This window comes from Schistocerca americana, chromosome X (assembly GCF_021461395.2).
Source record: "Schistocerca americana isolate TAMUIC-IGC-003095 chromosome X, iqSchAmer2.1, whole genome shotgun sequence".
Taxonomy (NCBI): domain Eukaryota; kingdom Metazoa; phylum Arthropoda; class Insecta; order Orthoptera; family Acrididae; genus Schistocerca; species Schistocerca americana.
The window spans coordinates 221,626,712-221,639,737 of record NC_060130.1 but is presented as its reverse complement, the minus strand read 5'-3'; the positions used below and the strand labels follow the sequence as shown (position 1 = coordinate 221,639,737).

The 13,026-nt window shown below is 43.6% G+C and overlaps 1 non-coding gene across 1 annotated transcript; it reads right to left on the bottom strand.

Annotated features, from left to right (window-relative positions):
• Positions 1–11,569: 11,569 nt before the first annotated feature.
• On the bottom strand, positions 11,570–11,653 carry Trnas-gga. Its single transcript is given in 2 exon segments — positions 11,570–11,604; positions 11,614–11,653. It is a non-coding gene; the product is annotated as a tRNA-Ser (tRNA).
• Between the last annotated feature and the right edge of the window lie 1,373 nt (positions 11,654–13,026).

Below are 13,026 nucleotides of genomic sequence, written 5' to 3'. Positions count from 1 at the left end.
TCCCGCATAGTAGGCCTTCACAAGTGCTATACGCTCAGGCACGCTGTACTCTTGACATTTTATCGTGCTAATGGCCGACTACAACAAGGCACATGCGCATGTTCATACTAATTCCCATCACGCCCCGGCCATTCGTGCAGTTTGAAGGTCTTACTGAAAACCGTTCAGAAGTTATGACGATTTTATTTCAATAATTGTCACCTTGTACAAAACTGTATTTTACCCAACTGATTGTTCGACGATTGCAGTCTCCTCCAATGACGACTATACGACTGGGTAATTTATGTACTTTTGAATTTAGGTTTTCTCTAAAGTTCTCGGTTACATCTGGATGCGCGTCTGGTGGTCGGTATAAGGATCTGATTATACGTTTATGGCCACTCTCGATTCTCAGTCTTGCCCAGATAATCTCACGTGCAGCCTTAGTTTCTATTTGAGTTTCCTGAAACGTCCTGGCAGATTAAAACTGTGTGCCGGACCGAGACTCGAACTCGAGACCTTTGCTTTTCGCGGGTAAATTGAGTTACTCGTTTACTGCGACAAATGCACCACCTCCGCTTCACACTAGCTTATCCTTTCGATGCACCCTTATATTTCCCTGAAAATCTCACTGCTATCAATCTCGGTTTAGAACTAGCTTTCGCCGGCCGCCGGCCGCGTTTCAGTCCAGAACCGCGCGACTGCTACGGTCGCAGGTTCGAATCCTACCTCGGGCGTGGATGTGTGTGATGTCCTTAGGTTAGTTAGGTTTAAGTAGTTATAAGTTCTAGGGGACTGATGACCTCAGGTGTTAAGTCCCATAGTGCTCAGAACCATTTGAACTAGCTTTCTGTGCCTAGTATTATGTGAGCTCCACCACTTTTCTGGAGCTCCTGGCACTATTTTAATACTCCTACCTGTAGGGGGCATTTCTTTGTAACTTATACTGACAGACAGTTACCTAATTCTAAAAAAATCTAAAGAACTTTCTTTTACTACATCCTGTACTATCTTTGTACGATCACAAAGTACCGATTGACGTTGGTAATTTGGATATTTTGTGCGAGCATGTATGAACCTAGAATATATGCACGTTCCACTATGTGGATTTCCAATATTCACTGGTCTGTCCAATATGCCATTTGTCTCAATTATTGGGCATAATTTTATTGACTTCTGAATTAAGGAACTTATTTCTCAAGTGTTGATATCTTATACTGAACTCAAAATCTTGAACTGTCATTAGTTTTTTTTTCAGAAATAACGTCCAATTTTATCAAACGCATTTGCATCGTACCTCCTGCCGACGTATTTTATTTTCACACCATTACTGACTATATGATGTGGAATACACATTAATACATTTGCTGTGTCTTTGAGAATTTTAACGTTGATTAAAAAGCTTTGTATGATTCCATATAGTTCTCAAATTGGAATGGAAAATAAACCGATATCAGCAATCAAGAAAGTCTGATCGACAGTAAATATTTCGTTCAGCTGCTGTAAATTACACAGGAATTCAGAGCATGGTGAGACCCCACTAATGGTCAGCGGTTATACCATGTTGCAGTGCATCATAATAGTCGTAGATGAGCAATACCAATCTCTAAACCACATTCATTTTATTGTCACAGGAAAACAGCTTTCTGTATTTCTTTTTTTTTTTTAATACGAAGTTCTGAATATATCTCCCAGTACACAGAAACATTACTTTCTCCTCAGTGGAAGGACTCTTGCCGTATTAGACCAGGATCTAGTTTGGAGACTGAAAGATATTTCTCTATTTTCAAGAACTAAGTATGAAAGGTATTCACACAGAGATGAACTGATGAGTCGTTGGTGCACTGTCAGGGTAGCTTTGAGTTAGTAGAGTCCGGCTTCAGTGCTGTTTTGCCGATCCAGTGACAAACTGCTTGAGGATGTCTTAAATGGTGTACTTAGTTGCCGTTATATTTTCTACTATGGCGATCAGATAAAATTGAAGATCGTCCGCATGTAGACAGTAAGTAGCGTGAGAGTATCGAATATGAGTAATTCATGTACATGAAACAAATCATTCGATCCAACACTGTTCATTGAGGGGCATTATATGTTATGTCACTTAACTGCGCCTTTTGCGTTCCCTTCTTTAGTTTCTGGTCGTTCTTGTAAGGTATGGTTACAAAAATTACGACAAGATTAAAATTTTGCAGGTGTTCACAATTTCGTCTGAAGTTCCATCCTGACTGAGTAAAAAGAAAATAGTTAGCGCATGATGTGAACGTACTATGCTATGCTTCGGTTAGGTAAGGGGAAATAATTAACTGTATGGCTCTATTGATCCTATAAGATATTGCCTAACAGACCACCTGCTACGTCCTTTGGCTAGGAAATCATTTTCCCGATCATTAATGTCGGCTTTCAATACCGAGGCCGCAACATATTCTTCAAATGACTTGTATATACTGCTCGAGAGGCAATGTGTGTTAGGTTTCCAGCTTTTCCACTAACAACAGAAGTACCCCTGCTAGAACGGCTAAACTGACTGACCCTTCAGTTGAATAAATCTTTGTACCAGTGCTAGTCATCTGTAAAACTACGTCCTCGGCCGCTAATGCCATCTGAAGATCAGTGTACTAGCCTCGCTGCGTCGTTGCTTTTCACAAAGCATGAGTGAGATTTTTGCTGTGTTTGGTAGTGAAGTGCAAGCACTATCGGTAGGCAGTAGCAGGCAGCAGCTAGTAAATGCTGTGTAAACTGCGCGAAAAGATGGGTCGAATCTACATACGAGATAATGAGGATATAATTGGAGACAACAATGAGCTGTTTATACGCATGTTGCATACCATTATGCAAAAAAACTGTGGGGACTTAGCAGAAATACACAATGAGGTATTGGACAGGAAAAGTTACCGTAAATCTTAGGGCGGTTCAAAATGGTTCAAATGGCTCTGAGCACTATGGGACTCAACTGCTGAGGTCATTAGTCCCCTAGAACTTAGAACTAGTTAAACCTAACTAACCTAAGGACATCACAAACATCCATGCCCGAGGCAGGATTCGAACCTGCGACCGTAGCGGTCTCGCGGTTCCAGACTGCAGCGCCTTTAACCGCACGGCCACTTCGGCCGGCTCTTAGGGCGGAGTGGAAACAGCATATGAGGGTCAGATTTACAGTAGTTCTAAAACATCATGTCCAACGACTGAAGGAACCACAAATAAAAGGAAATACACACCTTCGCTCCAAAATATCAGCAGCAAGTGTGCTACGCAATATTCGTCACTCAAGATTTGGTAATATTTATAGAGAATCAACATAACCGTTTAAACAGTTCTTATAAGAAACTAAAGAACGGTTGTAGCTGAATACTTTCGAAACCCAACTGCAAGGTAACTTTCGACTGTGAAACTCGTAAAAGACAAGACCAGGACTTCAACTTTGACAGAAGCGGACACAATTAATTAAGAGTCCACTATTGGCACTGAAAACTGATAGAGCTGTTGCTCTGGACAATTTTGTAACTTCTTTCCATTTATTCAGGGCCTCCAAAGAAGATTGCAACGTTTCTTCTAGAATGCTACTATAGACATGGCTGGCAAAGAGATGGAAGACGACCGTATTATAATGCAGAAGCGTTGAATACCGAACAGAGATAACTTTTTATGAAGTGTTGTATCTTTCAACACTATCACAAAGTGAGCAGAAAGCAACAGAAAGCGTGGTACAGTCAGTTCATAGGTCTACACATAGTTACGCCGATATGGAGAGTCCATGGCTGTAGACTAGGGAATAAGCTTTACATTTGTTTGCAGGAGGCGCAAGTTATAAAGAAACAAGCGGCTATGTATCCAAGGAACATCCATACTGAAGCGAGTAAAAGTGGAAAAATGACTAGAGAGCGCATGAAAAGCTTTTTATTTATATTCGGTCGGTTGTGAGCAAGTTAGTGAGAGACGTCTATCGCTTTGCGATTACTTGTATGGAAACAAAGACTCCAGTCTTATTGAAAAATATGTTCCCACCAAAGATATAATGTTAAAGAGGGACGAAGGACAGTCAAATATTGACAGTCTCCGAATGTATATTTCTAGACAGTGCAGACTTCATGTCCGAAGTAATGTTAGCTTTGTACGCTCGGAAACTGAAGAACCACGGGTCATGTTTTATAACCAATATTTCGTCATACATCTCTCTGTTATGTACAACCAATTTCCGTCACCGAGGTACAGAGATGTTTAAATAAAGATTTGCCAAAGATCTGATTATGAAGTTGATATCCCTGTTGCAGCTTTTCATAATACTATCACTGTGGCTTTTGATGTTGGACTCTTGTAGTGATGATACACCGAAAATGATGTGTCGTGTCCACAGTTACGTTTGTCAAGTGTACATACTAGAATGAGATTTTCACTCTGCAGCGGAGTATGCGCTGATATGAAACTTCCTGGCAGATTAAAACTGTGTGCCGGACCGAGACTCGTACTCGGGACCTTTGCCTTTCGCGGGCAAGTGCTCTACTAACTTTCAGGAGTGCTAGTTCTGCAGGGTTCGCAGAAGAGCTTCTGTAAAGTTTGGAAGGTGGGAGACGAGATACTGGCAGAAGTAAAGCTGTGAGGACGGGGCGTGAGTCGGGCTTGGGTAGCTCAGTTGGTAGAGCACTTGCCCGCGAAAGGCAAAGGTCCCGAGTTCGAGTCTCGGTCCGGCACACAGATTTAATCTGCCAGGAAGTTTCAAGTGTACACACTGTTCCAGTCCACTATGTTTCAGTCACTTCATAAAAACACCGTTTTTTTTTTTTTTTTTTTTTTACTTCGGGCCGGCCGCGGTTGTCTAGCGGTTCTAGGCGCGCAGTCCGGAACCGCGCGACTGCTACGGTCGCAGGTTCGAATCCTGCCTCGGGCATGGATGTGTGTGATGTCCTTAGGTTAGTTAGGTTTAAGTAGTTCTAAGTTCTAGGGGACTGATGACCACAGATGTTAGGTTTAAGTTGTTCTAAGTTCTAGGGGACTGATGACCACAGATGTTAAGTCCCATAGTGCTCAGAGCCATTTGAACCATTTTTTTTTACTTCGGGCGCAAATAACAAAAGAAAATGACTCTAGACGTAGTGCACTTGTTAAAATGTACTGTTCCAAGCAATGGTTCAGATTTTCGCCAAATAGCACCTGATTTATGACTATTGTAAATCTGATTAACTTCTAGAAAGCTATATGTTGTTAATAGATGTAAAAAGATGTTATCGCTGGAATATACTAACTCTAATATATGCACAGACAGTCTGACTTGCCAATGTATTTTCCGCGTCAACGGCCTCATTTCACATATACACAGTGTGTTAGAACATTGATTTGTAGCGTTTTATGTGAAATATGTCAACATTCCTAACAGTTCACGAAATTAAAAAAAAAAATGGTTCAAAAGGCTCTGAGCATTATGGGACTTAACATCTGTGGTCATCAGTCCCCTAGAACTTAGAACTGCTTAAACCTAACTAACCTAAGGACATTACACACATCCATGCCCGAGGCAGGAGTCGAACCTGTGACCGTAGCAGTCGCGCGGTTCCGGACTGAGCGCCTAGAACCGCTAGACCACCACAGCCGGCAAACTTAAATCATTTCACGATGTACAGAGCTTCGCATCCGTTTGATGTTAGTGTATTTGTACAGTGAAAAGGCTTATTTTTGACGATGACGTGTATACATGTAGGAAGATTTTAAAGTCTGACACGTGTGAAACAAAATGCAGGTGAAGTATTTATTTCGACATTTTTGCAATGTTCTGAAGTCTTCATTACATGATTGTGCCGTCTGTATACAGGGTGAATCAGCTAAGACTTGCACCACAAATACACTGCTGGCCACCGTAAATGCAACACCAAGAAAGACAAGAGGTAGCACAACAAAATTTATTATGTAGATTAAATGTTGACCAAGTATCAAATGATTACGTTTACAGACGTCTGTGACATGTGGTTCGTGCCAGAATCAGTAGCCAGAGTAGCCGCCATTGTTGGAGATCACCGCTGCCACACGTCTCGGCATTGAGTCAAAGAGACGTTGGATGTGTTCCTGGGGTACAGCAGCCCAAGCAGCTTCCACACGTTGCCAAAGATCATCTGGTGTGGCAGCTGGGGATGTAATCTGGGTCACTCGTTGAGCAACCATGGACCACATGTTTTCTATCGGCGAAAGATCCGGAGAGATCGCCGGCCAGGGAAGCAATTCAATCTGGTTATTGACGAAGAACCTTTGGACAATGCGTGCCACGTGTGGTCGCGCATTATCCTGTGGCCGAGCCCTGAAGGTAAGGAAGGACAACTGGCTCCAGCACATCGGATATGTAGCGCCGGCTATTTAAAGTACCGGCAATGCGTACTAGAGGCGTGCGAGAGTAATATCCAATACCGCCCCATACCATAATACCCGGTGCAAGACCAGTGTGGCGGTGCATAATGCAGCTGTCTAGCATCCTCTCTCCACGGTGTCTCCACACTCGAATCCGACCATCATGGTGCTGCAGACAGAAGCGTGCCTCGTCAGTAAAGACAACGCCATTCCATTCTGCCGTCCACATCCGTCTGTCATCACACCATTGGCGACGGAGACGTCTGTGGTTCTGCGTCAATGGTAGACGAAGCAATGGACGTCTTGCGGACAGACCACTCTGCTGTAAACGGCGTCGAATGGTACGCGCAGACACTGGATGATGCGTTACAGACGCAATGTGCTGTGCTATGGTTCGGGATGTCACTGAGCGATCCGTCACTGCCATGCGCACAATTTGCCTATCAGCACGTGCAGTGGTGCACCGAGGTGAATGCGATCGACCACGTCGGTCCGTCGTACCCTCCTGCATCCAATGTTCACATATCCGCATTACAGTTGTTTGGTTTCGTCCAAAAAAATGGCTCAAATGGCTCTGAGCACTATGGGACTCAACTGCTGAGGTCATTAGTCCCCTCGAACTTAGAACTAGTTAAACCTAACTAACCTAAGGACATCACAAACATCCATGCCCGAGGCAGGATGCGAACCTGCGATCGTAGCGATCTTGCGGTTTCAGACTGCAGCGCCTTTAACCGCACGGCCACTTCGGCCGGCAGGTTTCGTCCAACACGACTAGCGATTTCTCTGTATGATAATCCACAATCTCGGTAAGCCACTATCCTTCCTCTGACGAACTCGGATACTTGATCAAACGATGTTCGCTGTTGTCTACGAGGCATAACTGATCGTCTTGTGAAACAACCACAAGGTAAACACACGTGCCGAACGTACAGTCGTCGAAATCGCCAAGCCTTAAATGGCGCTATGAGGTGGCGCCACAGGCGCGCGTGATGTGCGTCTGCGCTGAAATTCTAATCAGTTGCATATCTCATCGCTGCAAACCCATGGTGTAAATTTCACTTGATTCGGATGCTTCCTTCAGGGTGTTGCATTTACGGTGGCCAGCAGTGTATTGTGGAAACGAAAAGTGCTACTGATGTGCGGTTTTCACAGAATGGATCGATAGTCAAGAGCTCGTATTTTCAGTCAATAAACAGATTGTAATAAAATATAGAAAGCGTATTATTGTGCAGACATACACTGTTTTAAATGTAACAATGACTATTAAATTAACAAACTAAAAGTAGGGTAAATCAAAACGTCAGTGGCGTTTCTTGCTGGACTCTAGTGCGAGTCATTTACCAGACATATCCTGAAAAGTTTCCACACCAACACTTGTACGAGGGTAATCCCAAAAGTAAGGTCTCCTACTTTTCATAAGTGCAGAACTCTGTTCTGGCAGTTGGTCACACTGTTATGAAGAGTGCTTCACGCGCTGTGTGCAAACATGCGCACGCCGCTCTGAGGCGCTCAGTCTTGGCTTGGCAGCAGTTGAGAATGGAGCTCCCGTTGGATTTTACCGTCAAATGAGAACTGCGCGCAGTTATTCGGTTTTTGAACGCAAATGGCACTGCGCCGATTGAAATCAATCGCCAGTTGACGGAAGTGTACGGTGAGTCGTGCATCGATGTCAAAAATGTTCGTAAGTGGTGCAGAAAGTCTGCAGCTGGTCGGACCGAAATTCACGACGAACAAAGGAGCGTGAGACCGTCAATTTCTGGGGAGACAGTGGATCAAAGTGCTCAGGTCAACCATTTACTCTGACAGGTACTGCGAGACTCTGAAAAAACTCAAACGGGCAATTCAGAACCGGACAAGAGGAATGTTGAGCAAGGACGTACACATTCTCCATGACAACGCTCGCCCACATTTCGCTCGCCAAACCGTTGCTCTCCTGCAACAGTTTCAGTGGAACATAATCACCCACCCACCCTAAAGTCCTGACGTGGCGCCCAGCGACTATCACCTGTTCCCTAAGGTAACTTAAGGGCACCTTCGAGGACTTCACTTTGATAGTGACTAAGCGGTGCAAGAAGAAGTGAGATTGTGGCTCCGTCAGCAGAGCGAAATATCCTGTAACCAGCGTATAGTGACTAAGTGGTGCAAGCAGAAGTTAGGTTGGGGCTCCGTCAGCAGAGTGAAACGTCCTATAACCAGCGTATCAACAAACTGGTCTTTCGCCAGGGTGAGTATGTTGAGATATAAATAGGTAGCCATGAAGAAAAAAGATGCCATAAATTAAGAACGTTCGATTTAATTAAAAAGCTGTTAGAGTTTTCACATACAAAATTCGGAGGCATTACTTTTGGGCACTCCCTCGTAGTAAGGTATATTCCCAGGCTACACCAGGGATACAACTCCAGTCAAACAGACTAACTACTTCGTTATGTAAGAGGAAACGTATAGAAAGTACACACTAGAATTCATTCAAAGCAGAAAGATCTGACTTTTCGAGTATGGGAGTTGTAAATGACTGATTACTTGGAGGAAAAAAGGAACGGAAGCAAAAGAAATGGACCATAAGCTCCTGTGTACAAAAGCCATCCCTGGCTCTGCTGAAGGATGGCACAAATCCGCGCAGAACGATTTAAATGAGTCACACAAAATTAAAATGACAATGTTCGCCTGGAAATTTGGATGCAGCACTTCTATAACACAAATAGATGGAATAACGGAAATCAAAGTGTTGTGGAATAATGCAAAGCAGTTCCGTGTCTATGAGACGCCGTAGTCGAATACAGCTTGAATACAACGAACAAATGGTGCAAAATTGAGAACTATTCACCTCTGGTACTTTTGCATTTAGTCGATCTATGCACAATGCCAATCATTTGGTTAGGAATCCCCTTTCGTTCTTAGACACGTACGACCGGCAATCGAAATTATGTTGCGAAGCTACGTAGCTGTAAGAAACTACTGGATATAACGTCTAACCGAAATTGCTGTTTTCACGCTCGACAATCAACTTCAAACAGAACGGCCTCTAAAACCGGAGGCGAATGTAACGCAACCAAATAGCACTGGCCAGTTTCACCTCTTAATAGCTCATCACATTTCCTGCCGACGCCCGCATAACAGGTTTTCATTTGTGTTATACGCGGCTGTTACGGGAAGGGAAATGACGCTTCTGGAGGCTTGCTGTTTTTATAGGCGGATTTCTTTCCGCTGACAACTGGATGCGCTGCAATGAAGCGCGGAAGCCAACCCTACCCTCAACAAAGCTGACGTCTTTGCCTCTTCGGGCAGTGCCGTTTCCTCTAAGACTATTTATTATAACTTTTAACCCCGTTTTCGATATTCCGCTCTTTGCTTCTTTGGGAATTACGTTAAGCTTGTGTTTTTGTATCAATACATAGTCGCAAAATGTCACATACCTTTGAAAAACAATCTTTGCACACTCATGTACTTTGTGATGTAGTATGGACTATCCGTCCTGTTCATAACCAACTATTAAATAAATATTATTAGTACAGTTTTAATAACGCATCTGTCATGATTAATCACATATGCATCTTGGCTTCCAAATATAGATAAACTCAGTAGTGGAAACTGCAAAATGAAAACTTCTATGTGCGGCTCGTTCCGGCGGAGGTTCGAGTGTGTGTTTGTCCTTAGGATAATTTAGATTAAGTAGTGTGTAAGCTTAGGGACTGATGACCTTAGCAGTAAAGTCCCATAAGATTTCACATACATTTGAACATTTTTTTGAAAACTTATAAACACTTGATGTATAAGCGCTATATTTGCATGGAATACAGATGTTTCATCAGAGAACGAGCAGCACGTCGAAGGGAGGAGCGTAATACGTCGAGTATAGTAAGTAGTGATCCTGCAAACAGTCGCGATGCCTTTCCTAGAATCTTCTCCGGCACCAAAAATTGTGGTGAGTAGTGTGGCGCCACGGGACCGTGCTGTGACCCATTCCGGAGCACATATAATTAGCCACACATAACTTTATGGAGTTTTCTCTGTAACTGCCGTTTCAACACTTAACCCGTATGTGTTTAACTGCGTTTATAATCTTTATTATGATAATTTTTTCTGTTTACCATAAATTTCTTTTTTTAATTTTCATTTCCTTTACTTTTAGGCGTACACATTTCCTGACAGAAAAAGTGAAGCACCCGGAAGGGAGGAGGAAAAGAAATTAATCTTCCGGGGTTGACAGGATGTATGATGTTATTTTAGCGATAGAGTCATCTTTGCAAATAAGTTGGTAGTTTCAGCCCACTTATCAGTATGACGTTGCACCCACTCTAGCCTCGGTGCATTCGGTTAGGAAGGGTGTCAGAAAGCCACAGTAGCATCTCCTGAGGCAAGCTGGCCACAACCGTCTTTGATAGCACGGATTCTGGCACTGACGCGGAGTTGACATCCGAGCTGATCCCGCACACATCCTGTCGGAAACAGATCTGGAGATCTTGCGGGTCACGGGACTACCTCAGCGTCACCAGACAGTTCATAGAGACACGTGTTGTGCACGGACGAGCATTCTGGGGTTAAGAAATGGAACCACTGTACTGCCACATGAGAGGTAACACATGTGGATGCAATACATCTACATCTACATAGACACTCCGCAAACTACTGTACGGTTCGTGGCGGAGGGTACTCTGTACCACTACTAGTCATTTCCGTTCCTGTTCCGCTCGCAAACAGAGCGAGAGAAAAACGACTGTCTATATGCCTCTGTATGAGCCCTAATTTCTTGTATCTTATCTTCGTGGTCCTTACGCGCAATGTATGTTGGCGGCAGTAGAATCTTTCGGCAGTCAGCGTCAAATGCCGGTTATCTAAATTTTCTCAATAGTGTTTCCTGACAACATCGTCGCCTCGCTCTAGCGATTCCCTTTTGAATTCCTGAAGCATCTCCATAACATTTACATGTTGTTCGAATCTACCGATAACAAATCTAGCAGCCGCCTCTGAATTGCTTCGATGTCTTCCTTCAATCCGGCCGGGTACTGATTCCAAACACTCGAGCAGTACTCAAGAATAGGTCGCACCAGCGCCCTATATGTGGTCTCCTTTACAGGTGAACCACTCTTTCCTAAAATTCTCCCAGTAAACCGAAGACGACCATTCGCCTTCCCTACGACAGTTCTCAAAAAAATGGTTCAAATGGCTCTGAGCACTATGGGACTTAACTGCTGAGGTCATCAGTCCCCTAGAACTTAGAACTACTTAAACCTAACTAACCTAAGGACATCACACACATCCATGCCTGAGGCAGGATTCGAACCTGCGACCGTAGCGGTCGCGCGGTTCCAGGCTGTAGCGCCTAGAACCGCTCGGCCACTCAGGCCGGCCGACAGTTGTCACATGCTCGTTCCATCTCATATCGCATTGCAAAGTTACACCCAGATATTTAAATGGCTCTACTGTGTCAAGCAGGACACTGGTAATACTGTATCGGAACATTACAGATTTGATCTTACTACTCATCCTCATTAACTTACATTTTTCCACATTTAGAGTTATTTGCCATTTATCACACCTATTGGAAATTCTGTCTAAGTCATCTTGTATCTTCCTAAAGTCACTCAACTTCTATATCTTACCGCACAGCACGGCATCACCAGCAAAGAACAGCAGATTGCTTCGCACCCTGCCCACCTAATCACTTATGTATATGGAGAACAACAGTGGCCCTATCACACTTCCTGGGGCACTCCAGATGATACCCTTGTCTCTGATGAACACTCGCCGTCTAGGGCAACATACTGAGTTCAATTATTTAAATAGGCTTCGAAGCATTCGCATATCTGTGAACTTATTCCATAAGCTTGTACCTTCGTTAACAGCCTACAATTGGGCACCCAGTGAAATGCTTTCCGGAAATCTAGAAATATGGAATCTGTCTGTAGCCTTTCATCCACAGTTCGCAGCATATCATGCGAGAAAAGGGAAACCTGAGTTTCGCACGAGCGACGCTTTCTAAAACCACGCTGATTCGTGGACATAAGCTCCTCAGTCTCAAGAAAATTTATTATATTCGAACTGAGAATACGTTCAAGGATTCTGCAGCAAACGGAAATTAGGGATATTGCTCTGTAATTTTTCGGGTCCGTTCTTTAATCCTTCTTATATACTGGATAGCCTGTGCCTTTTTCCAGTCGCTTGGGGCTTTGTGCTGGGCGAGAGATTTTCGACACATGCAAGGCAGGTAAGGGGCCAATGCCGTGTATTACTCTTTGTAAAATCGAACTGGGATTCCATGCGGACCTGGTGATTTATTTAGTTTCAAATCTTTCAATTGTCTCTCATTGCCAGGTATGCTTATTACTATATCGTCCATACGGGAGTCTGTCCGATGGTCAAATGCCGGTATGTTTGTACGATTCTCCTGTAAGAACGATTTCTTAAACGTAAAATTTAAAACTTCGGCTTTCGTTTTGCTATCTTCAACTGTCACACCATACTGGTCAATGAGGAACTGAACGGAAGCCTTACACGCGCTTAGCGATTTTACCAGAATTTTCTCGGGTGCTGTACCTGATATTTTGTTAACGTGTAACGGTGGTAGTTGTTGTATGCTTCGCCCATAGATCTTTTCACAGATGCCCGAATCTCTACTAATTTTTGTGTTCCTTTTTGAACCGAGAATGCAACAGCCTCTGCTTCCTCAGCATCCGCCGAATTTCGTTATTAAAACTTGGCGGGTCTTTTCCATCCTTT